Source organism: Panthera pardus, unplaced genomic scaffold (genome assembly GCF_024362965.1).
Source record: "Panthera pardus isolate Hobbes unplaced genomic scaffold, ASM2436296v1 HiC_scaffold_22, whole genome shotgun sequence".
Lineage (NCBI taxonomy): Eukaryota > Metazoa > Chordata > Mammalia > Carnivora > Felidae > Panthera > Panthera pardus.
Genome location: NW_026526788.1, coordinates 16,859,944 through 16,873,177, shown reverse-complemented (window position 1 = coordinate 16,873,177; position 13,234 = coordinate 16,859,944). Strand labels below are relative to the sequence as shown.

Below are 13,234 nucleotides of genomic sequence, written 5' to 3'. Positions count from 1 at the left end.
TCAGGCTCTGACTTGTAACTCCCCAAATGTAGGACTCCTGATGTAAGTACTAAAAAGGTAAAAATTTGAGTAATTACTTGGTCTTCAGAAATACAAGGATTAAGTATATGCACATTCATATGAAGTTAAGGTGTTTTTTTTACATAATTATAGTTTACATGTGATGAAATGATGCAAACTTCTGTTTAACTCATCTATCTCATCACACTGGAGGCATTACGTACTACAAATCTTCTACTGTTTCTACTGTATTTTATAGAGTGTGTAAGCATTGCTCAGAAAGCATGGTGAGCAGCCCCACTGTGTTACCCGATAGACCCAAACTATAGTATAAAATGGTTTGTTTAAAGTGGGACTAATTAAGGGTGTAGCAACTACTCAGAAACATAAGGAACTTCTATGGAAAATCGAGATATTTCTGGTTCAAAGGAAGCTAGCTATCCTCAGAGCCCAAGTACAGGCAGGAGTTCACTGTAATAATTGCCCTGTTCTCTAGAGTCTTAGAGTTGTACTACAATGTCCCAGGTGCTACCAAGAGGCCAGAGTGGATGTGGAGGGTGGTGGTACAATTCTGAAGATCCTGTCAAACCCCATCCCATAATTTGACTGAAAAGGTTCAAGGATATATTTTATATATTTATGTGAAGTTTATATTTTATTGTGAATAAGTAGGTGAATATGCTGCTTATTTTTTTAAATTTTAAAAACTATCCTATTTATTTGTCCTTAAAGTTAGATATTTTGTAATCCTCAAAGAGATACAAAAATTGACTTTTGTGCATTTCCTAATTTTTAACTTGTATAGAAATTTTTTTATATATTCAAAAAACACACTATTGTCAAATTTCAGTTGTATCTTTCAGATTTGTATTTATCTCATTTCTTATGAGACTACTTGCTACTATTAAATGTAAATCGTTTTAGAAACATTCTTTAAAATTTTTGTGCATTTATTTCCACTTAATTAGAAATTCACAAAGTTTGTGAGAAACAAATATTTTGCCGTAAATCAAGAGCATCTGTTAGCTTCATATTCTATGGAGTTTCAAGAAAACATGTTTCAGTGTTTTAAACTATAGCTTTTTCTGTGTATTTCTGTGCCTGTTTTGTAATATGTGCACACTCAGTACAGTACTAGCTATGGGACTTTAAGAGCTATGAATAATTAAGGCCTGTTCTTCCACTTTGAGAAAGATTAAAGCCCAGTAGGAATAATGTCAGTTCCTAAAATGCCTTAAGATTTTGCATTGCAGTATCAGAAAACCCATTTCTCCTTTGAAAACACGTAGATGTGCGATTTGTGAACTTAAGGTAATAATGGTGTGATTTAACATTCTGAAAATTAAATTTGGCGTAGGCTCAAAAGTTGCCTTCAATCTGTACAGTTGTCCTTGTCTTGAATATATTTACCATATCATAAAACACCACATTTTTAAAGCGTCATTGAAAGAGAACGTATACTGTGCTACCTTGCTAGGACTCTGGTAAAATAGAAAATAAAATTTTGCAGGTGAAAGTAATTTTCTGTTTCTAAAGTAAAGAATATAACCCAGAACACTTAGGATGGGATGCATATGTAGAGTTAAGTTTTTGTTTTGTTTTTTAAAGTTTCTTTATTTATTTTGAGAGAGAGAGAGAGTGAGCGAGCGCACACATGAGTGGTGGTGGTGGTGGGGAATCCCAAGCAGGCTCTGAGCTGTCAGCTCAGAGCCCAACACGTGGCTCGATCTCACAACCATGTGATCATGACCTGAGCTGAAGTCCGACATTTAACCGACTGAGCCACCCAGGAGCCCCACAGAATTAAGTTTTAAGTAGGAAGCATACTCTTTCCAAAACTTACATGCATGATTGTAAGATTTACTCTTCAGGATGTTCATTAATTCACTGCCAACATACATATAATCTATAAGAAAATGAATCACTCCTGTGTTTTACATTTGATTGAAGTCTTTGTTTTTGATGTGACGTTGATCAATAACTCTGTCCTCTAGGACAATGGAAATATCATCATTTACTAGAAGCACTTGAAGTTTCCAGAACCCATGGTGACAGAAGGACAAGACAGCAGGGTGAGTAGCGGTTATGTTTCTCTTCAAATTATATCCTTTATATAATATCTTGTCTTCTCTTTTATATCATATTTTGTCTTCTACTGTATTTTATAGAGTGTGTAAGCATTACTCTGAAAGCATGGTGAGCAGCCCCACTGTGTTACCAAATAGACCCAAACTATAGTATAAAATGATTTGTTTACAGTGGGACTAATTAAGGATTTAGCAACTACTCAGAAACATAAGGAACTCCTACGGAAAATCTAGACATTTCTGGTTCAAAGGAAGTTATCCTGAGAGCCCAAGTACAGTCAGGAGTTCACTGTAAACATCTTTTACATTAAGTTCATTATGTTACATACAGAGTTTACTGTTCAGGCCCTCCTCCCGTTCTCTGAGTAGTTGTGTGCATGTCTGACTCAGCTGAGCCAGAAAGAGAGAAAAGAGTTAATCACAGAGTATATAAAGTCTCTCCCCAGAGAAGTGAAAAGCCAGTATTTTCTCTTTTAATACATTAAAACAAAGCGAACCTTCTACCCAGTTTAAATGTATTATTCTTCATTGATTGTCTCCTTCTCTTGGAGGACGTTCTGGCAGTAAAGCTGTAGACACGTTGCATCCATCACCATGTGTCAGAGGGCCACCAGGTCGATGGCTCTTTTTGAACTTTGCTGTTTCAGAAAACCATAGCTGAGTGTTATAGGCAGAAGTTTGACATTTTCAGGATGAAAATCAATTTTCTTTTATGTGTTTCTGAAGTGAGCTTGTGCTCTGATTGCATGGGAAATGGTTTGGCTTCTGGAATTTTGGAGTTGCAAAATAGGAATTAAGATAAAATTTGGCTAACAGTCACATCAGTGACAGCAACGAGAAATATATTTTAGCGGTCTCATAATGTTTTAAATCCATGGAGAATCAGAAATAGAAACTTAGGGAAATAAGCAGAGAATAATTTCTTCCCAATTGAGGTAGTAAGTAGTGAATGAAATTTTTATTTAAACTTTAGCTTAGTTAAAGGTATAACCTGGTGTTTCAGAAAAACAAATACTCTTAAAGAAGAAATACATCATTGTAATTTGCATTTTATGGCAATAAGTTTATATATAGTGTGTGTATATACATATCTGCTTATTTTTTTTAATTCCTTTTGCTTTTAGTAGAATGTAGGCTCCAGAGAGATAGAGAACTCGTTTCTCTTAACTATGGCATGGGTGGCACTCATAAATATCTGCTACCTTAATACTTTAAAATATTAAAAATAATATTTTACAATGTTATATTTTTATAATGTCAGTATAAATATGACATAAAGCGATTTGGGGATGGATTTATAATGTTTTGAACATGTGAAGAGTTGAAATAACTTTCCTTTGTCTGTAATTATGACATAACTTTTTTATGACTTCAGTTTTTAAATATCTTCTCAAGTCGTAAAAGTGCTAACAGTACTTCTTCGTGTACATAAGATGTCTGTGTTAAGTATGTCGAAACGCATGTGAGGCTTTATATTTCAAACAGTAGCTTAATTTCTCATGTAAGCCCATTTAAATTTCTGTGAAAGAACATATTTCAGATAATAAATTTTTCATGCAAAGGAGCGTAGTTTTTTTTAAGTTATGATTCCATTTTGTTGATGAATGCATAGAAGCATGGGAGTAATCATAGAAAAGAGACAAACTTCATGTCCTAGAGTTTCTTACTATTTCCAGTTCAAGGTAAGTTCACAATGAATTTTCTGTCTCAGAGCATTCAAGGACATGTGATGTAAATATCTTTTTGAAGAATTATTAATAACATGGATGTGTGTGTTTGCACGTGTATGTGGTAGATGGACGGGCATTCCTGGAGCTCTGTCCAAGTTTCCAGCACACACACTCAGATGCAGCCATCCTCAGTTCTCTGCTGTGAGAATAAGTGTCTGTCCTATGCACCCCTGCACTTGATAAGTGCTCGTCCAGTGCACCTTCCCCCCGCTACCAGCACTTATATGGTAGGAGCGTGTTCAAAGGTCAAATAATAAAGATGAGGCCATTACAGTTCTCAGTACAGGTAAACTGGGTCATCATAGAAAAATCTAGAACATATTGTGTTCGATATTTTGTAGAAATATGTTCTAAATATGTTCTAAAAGGTAGAACATATTATGTGTTTTTAAATAAATTTAGGGAATAGTTTTGTCCTGATTTACAGAAAGGAAAACTGTTTCTCTCCTTGAGCCATCGGTACACTGTTGGTGTACAAAAAAATCAGTGAGAACACAATCGGGTTGGAAAGGACTTTATTAATTCGGCAGAAACTTTCTCAATATATACTTTCTCAATATATACTGCAACTAAGCTTTCTAAGATATTACCTGCCCTATGCTCAGATGTATTAATTTCTTAAAGCATTTTGCATACCTTCTGTAACTTTTTCAAATTACTTTTAGTTAAGCACCACATTAAATATATTCAACAGGTAAATTGTTCAAAGCAACATTACTTTTATGGGCATCATTGGTAGTGTTCTCAGTTATATTCATAGGACGATGACGCAGAATACTGACCAAAGAGAATGTGTGAGACACTGTCAAGAAGGGACTCTGTGGAACAGGGCGAGTCCAGGAGCATCGCTGCCAGACTGTGGCCCAGAGGTCCTTGAGTGGGCTCACGTGGGCCCATTTCCTTGTCAGAAATGCTGTTCCCTTGAAAGCCTCAGTTAGATGACACCAAGCCAAGGGGCTGAGATCCAAACTGGAGTCTGACTCCAGAATCGTGGCAGGTTCTACGGCGCGGTCTTTCCTCAAAAAACAAGAAGGCATCTGGGCTGGGGTGAGAGTTTGTACCTGGGTTGCGTGATTTACAAATCTGAGGCTGCATGTCTTTGCGGATTGAATTTGCCTTTGTGAGATCATCCCAGGTCGTCTCTTTGGAGTACACATGTGTCGGCTACGAGTATTTTTGTATCTGTTGGATGAAATGAATGGGCTCACCAAATAATTTGTGCACACGTCTAAGCCCCTGGGAAAATAATACTTTTTATTTAGCTTCTTTTTCAGCCGTCAACCTGTTTACTCAAGTTGGAGAAATGGTTTGTTTAAAGCGGTATAAGTGAGGCCAAGTATATTTTGTAAAGGAAGCATTGAGGTTGAAGAAGGCAGTAATTTAAGGATGATAAGAAAATATAGCAAGAGGTGTCTACATCTAACGGGGTCTGTAATTGTGTAACCAATCACGTTAATGTACCTAAAGCCTGGTATTTCTGGCTCCCTTTAAATTACATTAAATAATTTTAAATCTTAGAGCGTGGATTCTCTCCTCAAGTACATTTGTGGCTGTTTTGATGTTAATTATCCACATCACTCCAATAATTACCACACGAGGCGTGCTATAACTTCTACTTTAAGGAAGCATAAGCGGTCCTTGTATCATGGGCCAGGCGGTTTGCTAAGTGGCTTAATTGTATCAGAGGAAATCACTAGAATAATAAGTGAATTCACAGAGAGGTAGATATTATCAGATGAGAGCAGTACTGCAGTTTGGTTAAAAAAAATATATTTTCTTGTGGTTTTCTAAAGCTTCATTTGCCCACCTGGAGATCCCCAGATGCCTGGGCCTGAGATACAATCCATTAAATAGATGCCTGTCTGCAACACATCTTGGGAACTCGGGGGCGATACGAAAATCGGCAATACATAATAGGAATACGTATGATATATAACAGAAACCGCAGGCTCAGAGCTGTTCTGCCATTAAAAAGGAACCATGAAAATTTGTTTCTCTCTATTTTTTTTTTTTTTTTTTTTTTTTACTATTTAGGTGTTGTTACTTTTAACCTAATAGCAAGATTTTGTACTCTTTTTTTTTTTTTTTTTTCCTATAAATGACCAGATTAAATACTTGAGGCTTTGTGGGCTGTATGGGTCTCTTTGGTGACTATTTGACTCTGCTTTTGTAGGACCAAAGTGGGCTTAGATCTTACATAATAAACAAATGAGTGGCTGTGTTCCGATACAACTTTATTAAAACAGCCTGTGGGCTGGATTTGTCCTGTGTGTAGAATCTGGCCAGTCTCTGCTAATAAGATGCAGAGATACTTCTGGAAATTTCTATCATCTATCTCTATCATCCCTCTATCATCTCTATATCTATATCTATATCTATCAGAGAGAGAGTGATCAGAAGCATGTGGGGGGGGGAGCGAGGGAGGGAGGGAGGGAGGGAGAGAGAGAGAGAGAGAGAGAGAGAGAATCCTAAGCAGTCTCCATGCTCAGCATGAAGCCCAAAGTGGGGTTTGATCCCACGACCCAGGGATCATGACCTGAGCAGGAATCCAGTCAGATGCTGAACCACCTGAGCCACCCAGGCACCCTGGACATCTCTGTTCTTGAGAAAAGTCCTTTATTCATCTATAGCAAACCCTCTAGAAGTTACGCTTTCAGGATATAACCTGTCTTCATTGATAACTATCATCCCCGGTGAGTACGTAGCAGTAAAGAGGACATTGATGAAGGGAACCGCTTTTTATAGGAAATCAACTCTTTCAACCTGGCCACCCATACTGTGGCATTAATATCACCCCTGTGCTGGGTACTGGACAGCTAAGGAGGATGAGTTACATGCTTCTGTTTCCTCAGTGAGCGTTATGTCCACTGGGAGTGTTGGTGATAATTTTGCACAGGGCAGGGATTGCAACTGGCACACAGAAGAATGGGAAAAAGGGTGTGATGGTGTCACATGAACATTAAAATATTTTCCAAGGAGATTAAAAGGAACAACAGCAACAAAAAGACTGGTTACAGGTGATGGACGAAGCGTAATGTAGGAGAGATTGTGCAGATAGGCTTGCAAAGATCATGCCCAGCCTTCAGCAGACAGCACCACAGCAGGGGAGGATAGGGAGAGCACTTGGGTGCTGTTGTAAGGGTGTGGGCATGGGGGAGCTGCAGCAAGGGGGAAAGCGGGTTCCTCCTGCAGCAGACAGTAGGTGGCAGAAGGTGTAAGACTGAAACCTAAGTCAGTACCCGCAAGGTGCTTATGATCCAAGGGAAATGCCAGCCTCCCGGGAGGATGCTAGCAGGTAGAGACACAACTTTCTATTGGATTGAGGGATACCCACTCGCCCTCAGGCAAGGACAGCGCAAGTTTACATCGCGGGGACAATACCTTTTATTGCCTCTTCTAAGTTGTAGCAAAAAGCATACTTAACATCCTTTAAGTGGTTTTGAGAATTTCAGCGACCAAAGAGCATAATCTGGATATTTGGGGACTGAATGAATATAAGTAGCAATTCAATCTACAACACGCCCCTCTGCACCCCAACACAGGTCCAGTGTTTGGCACCCCTAGTGTGCCTTCAGCCCTGCACACACGTCGGGACTCGGGGCTTCCTCTCTGTTTCCTTCGCTGTTCTGCTGTGCTGCTCATGTTCTGCTCCTCGCCCAGCCCTAGAGCAAGAAGCGGGCAGGACTGTCCCTGGTGTCAACCCTCTTTCCTGAGGAGGTTGGGGGGAGGGGGAGGTGGGAGCTGGCCTGGCCGGAAACATGACCCCCCTCTCTCCACTTAAGTTCTGTGGCCCAGAAATGGGTCAAATGGCCACACCTTTGGCAGGAGAAATGGGAAAACGCCTGTTTGGCATTCTTGCCTTTCACATAGGAAGTGAAAGGGGACGAGAAGATTCAGTCACTTCAGATGTGCACGCGGACAGCTACGGGGATTTTTAAGCATTTGTACGAATTTTCAGAAGATGATTTTAGCCAAACTGTATATCCATTTACAAAATTAATAAAGACAATCCAAACTTCGGTGGTAAGGAAAGAAAAAAACAAAACAAAACCTGTGTTTTGAAGTAGGGTAAAAAGGCGATACCAGACCCAAACTGACATAACTGGTATCTGTTAGATGTGGCAAAATAGTTGAGTTCTGGTAGCATCTTTTGAGACATAATGTGCATTTGTGGTTGAGGAGTGATTTGTCATAATATGGAAGTGAGGGGGACCTTGCGAGGGGCTGCTGCCCCAAGATCTGTGTGCAATCCCACACGTACCCTCTACTAACATCTGGCTGGACTGAAGCCGGTTGCCACACAGGACATGAGCCTCCCTTTCATCTCTGCCACGAGGATGCTGGTAATTGCCTTCATGCTGTGTAGGTTTGTGGCAAGACCCAAGTGAGTGGCATTTTAAAAATTGCTTCATCAACGGCAAAATGGTCTACGTCTTCCTCTCTCTTGATCTCTCCCTCTGTCTTCCTCTCCCTCTCCGCCTCTCTCCCTTCTCTATTTTTGCACATGAGGCCTCTCCCTGGAATGCTTGAAATGATCAGTTCCATCACCGAGCGACATCCGGTGTCTCTCCGAGAGCTTCTGTCAGTCTGTTGTTGTTTTTTTTTTCTCCCCCTACTTAAAGCAAGTTGAGTCACGCCATTAGGTGCTGCTGCTTTAATGATTACATCTTTTTCTCACTTCAGAAGCTTTTGTCTCTGACCCCAGACCCTCTGAAAGCCTGATCATATATAATCAGCTGTTATTCTGTTTGACCATTGGAGTTCACATAGCAAGTTAGAGAAACCATAGTGGGCGCAGTTCTGTCTTGTAATAGAATTAGTGCCTGAAATGACTTTCGGGTCATTAAGAATAAGGAGGATTTCCCTTACATGACAACTGAGGAGTTACAGATCTTGGAAATGTGTAAGGTCATCAATACTCCCACCCCAACTTACTCCTATCTCCTGTTTCCACCCAGCACATCAGTAAAATCTCAAAGAATTAGCACTCACATATCAGATCAGAAATCCAAAGCCATCACCCCTACTTGTACAAAGATTTTACAATCATTGAGTATCCAATCTAGAAGCAAAGGAGATAATAAAAATATATATACACACATATTTATTTGTTATTTTATATATAAGCAGTTTTAAAGTGTTAGAGTATAATGAATTTGCCAATAAACTGCACACTTTTGTGTAATATGTTTTCAGTGATTTTCTGTGTACACACCCCTATCTATGAGCACTTTCACATGGGTGCTATGCCCTTTAGAGTGAAAGTAACCACAAATATAACTTAGATTAGCATAAACAATGAAGGAAGTTTATTGACTTATGACTCCGACAGTCCAGAATTCCTCAGGAAATGACTGATCCGAGGGCTGAGTGATATTGCCACCCATCAGTTTAGTTTTAAGATCCGATTTCAGTCTGACTTCTGTTCTCTGCGGAGTCTGCATGTTTCCAGATTTATATCCTTAGCATTTTCAACAAAGCCCCTAATTCTTTTCTATCCTGCCTAGTCACGTCACACACCCACCTCTGAACCAGCCAGTAACTGTGGCCAGTGCTTATTGATTTAGCTTGGGTCATAAGCTTCACATCTGGAGTAAGCTAGACATCAGTATGCCCGGATCACAGACATGGAGGCTCTGAAAAACAGAAGGGAAGATTCCAGGTGGCAGTGGGTGAAGTGCATTCTACTTCCGTAATAACAGAATCTGATTCCAAGTGTGCATGTTTAGAGTCTGGATTCCAACTCTTGATGTAAAGAACAAATATGGGTATTCTCCCCAGAGCATAGGAAATAAGTTTGTTGTCATGAACTATTAGATTGAACCACTTAAAGTTGCCACTTGGGGTCTGGAGGCATCAAAAGATCAAAAAACTTACTATGGTTTAACCAGACGGAAAGAAGTTGTGTAGAAAACCGGACATGATTGCTTCAGTTATGCCAAAGATTACAATCATTAGTACGTATAATATCTTCCAACGTTCAACTGTCTTATTTAACATATCTATGCAGCAATGAATCTCATTAATTTTCCTAGAGGTATGTATTTTTGTAATTTATTCCAAGAAATTTAAGCAAGAATGGAACTTTTTAAAGTTAGATACTCATTGCATACTTTATTGGAATACTTGAGGCTCATGGTTGACCAACAGTACAATGATCCTTAAATGTATAGGCAAGATACAAGTGATCAGGCTGTGTTCACGCACTGGTCTATGGATCCCTGATGGCCCATTGTTATATGCATGAAACAGACCCTTTTACTTCTAGGGGAGCATTTACTCTCTTCACGGGTTTCCTGGGTTGGTTTATTTTGGGTATAGCCACTGTTTGGTCCTCTCTGGACAAGTGTAGGTGAGTGAGTCCTGACCTTGGCTTGGTGTCACTGCTGAGTCTCATGGATAGGGCCTTAGGGAAGAACATTCGTATTTAGAGCCTTGTCAGAAATCAAGGGTATCTATTCTTTATTGACAAGTACATATCAAACCTTGTTTTACAAAATATTATCAAGGCCTTTTGCCTCTTCATTTCTGTAGGCATACTAAGTACATGGAAACATCAGCCATGTCAGGGGATTGATGGGGCTGACTGCCATCTGCGGATTAGTTACGTGTGGAGTTCTGTAAAGAAACTGCTCCAAAGTTCACGTCACTCTTGCCACCAAAGGGAAAATAATTTTTATAAAACTATTTTTTTGCCTCTATGTGAGGCCTAAAAGAGATTTCATTTTTCTGATCAATGATTTTTTTTTTATTATTAAATATACATAACTGAAAATGATTACTTTTTTTCCTCTCCTGTCAGGAAACTCAGAGATAACTCTGTGGTCACTGTCTTAGAATGTCACACCAGAGCTTTGGGGTTCATTTTATTTCACCCATCCTTCTCTCTTTTTCTAATTTTTTTAAATTAAAATAACACTTTTCTTAACCAAAAAGAAACACACCCCAAAATAGTAAAATGTAGCGCATGAAAAGTGATAAAGTTATATTCTGAAAGAAAGAAAAATAAATAAGTCAGTAGAAATGACACCTATATCATAATCCACTAAAATAACCACTGTGAGTATCTAGGTCGGCATTCTGTAATGTGTCACTTGTATTTATCATTTGAGAATTGTACCATGTCACTGTTAGCGTCCTCTTTGGAACGACATGGTGTCCACACCTCTGTCCTCTGCACCCGCGTGCTGACTCACCATGTCTCTGAGCCACACTGCCCCTGGCCGTCCTGCCCCCTCTGGTGGCTGTATGGAGAAGGCTGGCCTACAGCAGCACAGGGTCACTGTCACGAGGAGCTCACACAGGCTAGTGCAGTCTAGGGTCACATGCAGGGGTGCTGATGGGTCAGGGTGCAATGCAAGGGTGCGTTGACTAGAGAAGAAATGGTCAGAGGTAGAAAGGTGTCAGTGGTACCCTAGAAGTTCTGAAATGTGTACTCTCCAGATTCTAGATGTGTTAAGGGGTGAAAAGTCTCTAGGTGCATCCTTTCATGTCCCTCTCTGACTATCCACTGAGTACCTTCCTCTTGGTGGTCTGCAGAAAGTTCGGAGGCGCATCTCAGGGCGGGGGTGTCCTGAAGGGGGTGCTGGGGTGTTCCAGACTTCCTCTTGCTGCTGTGCCCTCCCTAAAGCCAGAACCATAATATGCTAGTTGCTTTACTTTGCACCAAGCACTGAGCAGTTGCTTCAGCAATGCAAATCTGGAGAGGTGGGGGAACACACACCGACTTTTAGTTATTTTATTTTATTAATTTTGTTTGTGAAAGAGAGAGAGAGAGCACAAGCGGGGGAGGGGCAGAGAGAGAAGGAGACACAGAGTCCTAAGCAGGCTCTAGGATCCGAGCTGTCAGCACAGAGCCTGACACAGGGCTTGAACCTACAAACTGTGAGATGGTGAACTGAGCCAAAGTCAGTACTGGATCGACTGACCCAATGGGCACCCCAATTTTTAGTTATTTTAAATCCACAGCCTATTTTTTTTTTGGGTGTGAACCTGTTTCCACTAGTTTTTGTTTTTTTTTTTCCTTTGTGAAGCTTCAAAGAACCTTTGGTCCACTTGTATATTTATGCCTCATGACACTCTATTCATATACATGTGTAGGCATTTATATAAATGCAGATCTTTCTGCATACATACAAATGCACATGGAATTTCACAAATACATTCATTTGTGAGAGGGCACACGTGAGCAGGGGAGGGGCAGAGAGAAGGGAAAAAGAGAATCCCAAGCAGGCCCCATGCTGTCAGCACAGACCCCCTGAGATGGTGACCTGAGCTGAAACAAAGAGTCAGATCCTTAACTGACTGAGCCACAAGGGGAATCTACAAATACATGTTTTTAAGCCCAATTTTCTATGACTAATATTAGTTTTCACCCTAGGTGAAATATTCCTGTATCTATCTATTGATCTCTCTTTCCACAGATGATCTCTGCGTAGCTTAAAACATTAAAGTTGAAAAGTTTTCATAGTTATTAAAACAACTAGTATATACTAAATCAAAGAATAACTGTAGTTCTTTATTTCTCATAGGTATGCAATTTTAATTTTGAAGTGGATTCTAGTGTCCTGGAAAACAAATTTCATATATATATATTTTTTTTCTTTAAGAATTTTTAAAAAGTTTTATTTAAATTCCATTAGTTAGCATACAGTCTAGTGTTAATTTCAGGTGTACCATATAGTGATTCAACACTTGCATACATCACCTGGTGCTCATCACAAGTGCCCTCCTTCATATTTCACCCATCCCCCCCAGCCTCCCCTCTGGTGACCATCAGTGTGTTCCCTATAGTTAATAGTCTATTTCTTGGTTTGCCACCCCCCCTTCCTCCCACATTCTTTTTTTTTTTTTTTTTTTTTTTTACTTTGCTCATTTTGTTTCTTAAATTCCACATATGAGTGAAATCATATGATATTTATCTTTCTCTGACCTATTCACTTAGCACTATACTCTAGCTTCATCCAAGTCATTGCAAATGGCAAGATTTCATCCCTTTTTATTGCTGAGTAATGTTCCTGTGTGTGTGTGTGTGTGTGTGTGTGTGTGTGTGTGTGTGTGTGTATGCCAGTCTTCTTTGTCCATTCATCAGTCAATGGACAAATGAACACTTGGGCGGTTTCCATAATTTGGATATTGTGTATAATGCTGCTATAAATATTGGCATGCATGTATCCCTTTGAATTAATATTTTTGTATTTTTTGGGAAATAACTAGTAGTGCAATTGCTGGATTTTAGGGTAGTTCTTTCTTAACATTTTGAGGAACCTCCATACTGTTTTCCAGAGTGGCTGCACCAGTTTGCATTCCCACCAACAGTGCAGGAAGGTTCCCCTTTTTTCCCTCATGAACACCTCTTGTGTTTTGTGTTGTTGATTTTAGCCATTCTTGCAGGTGTGAGGTGATATCTCATTGTGG

The 13,234-nt window shown here is 39.6% G+C and overlaps 1 protein-coding gene across 11 annotated transcripts in view; it reads left to right on the top strand.

Moving 5' to 3' along the window:
• The window catches only part of PCDH15 (protocadherin related 15), a 1,681,879-nt gene that overhangs the window by 448,217 nt on the left and 1,220,428 nt on the right, over positions 1 to 13,234 (top strand). For all 11 annotated transcript variants that reach the window (XR_008425054.1, XR_008425055.1, XR_008425056.1 and 8 more), the window contains exon 2: positions 1,995 to 2,072. The gene's annotated coding sequence lies outside the window, so the exon portion shown is untranslated. The remainder of the gene's footprint in view (positions 1 to 1,994; positions 2,073 to 13,234) is intronic.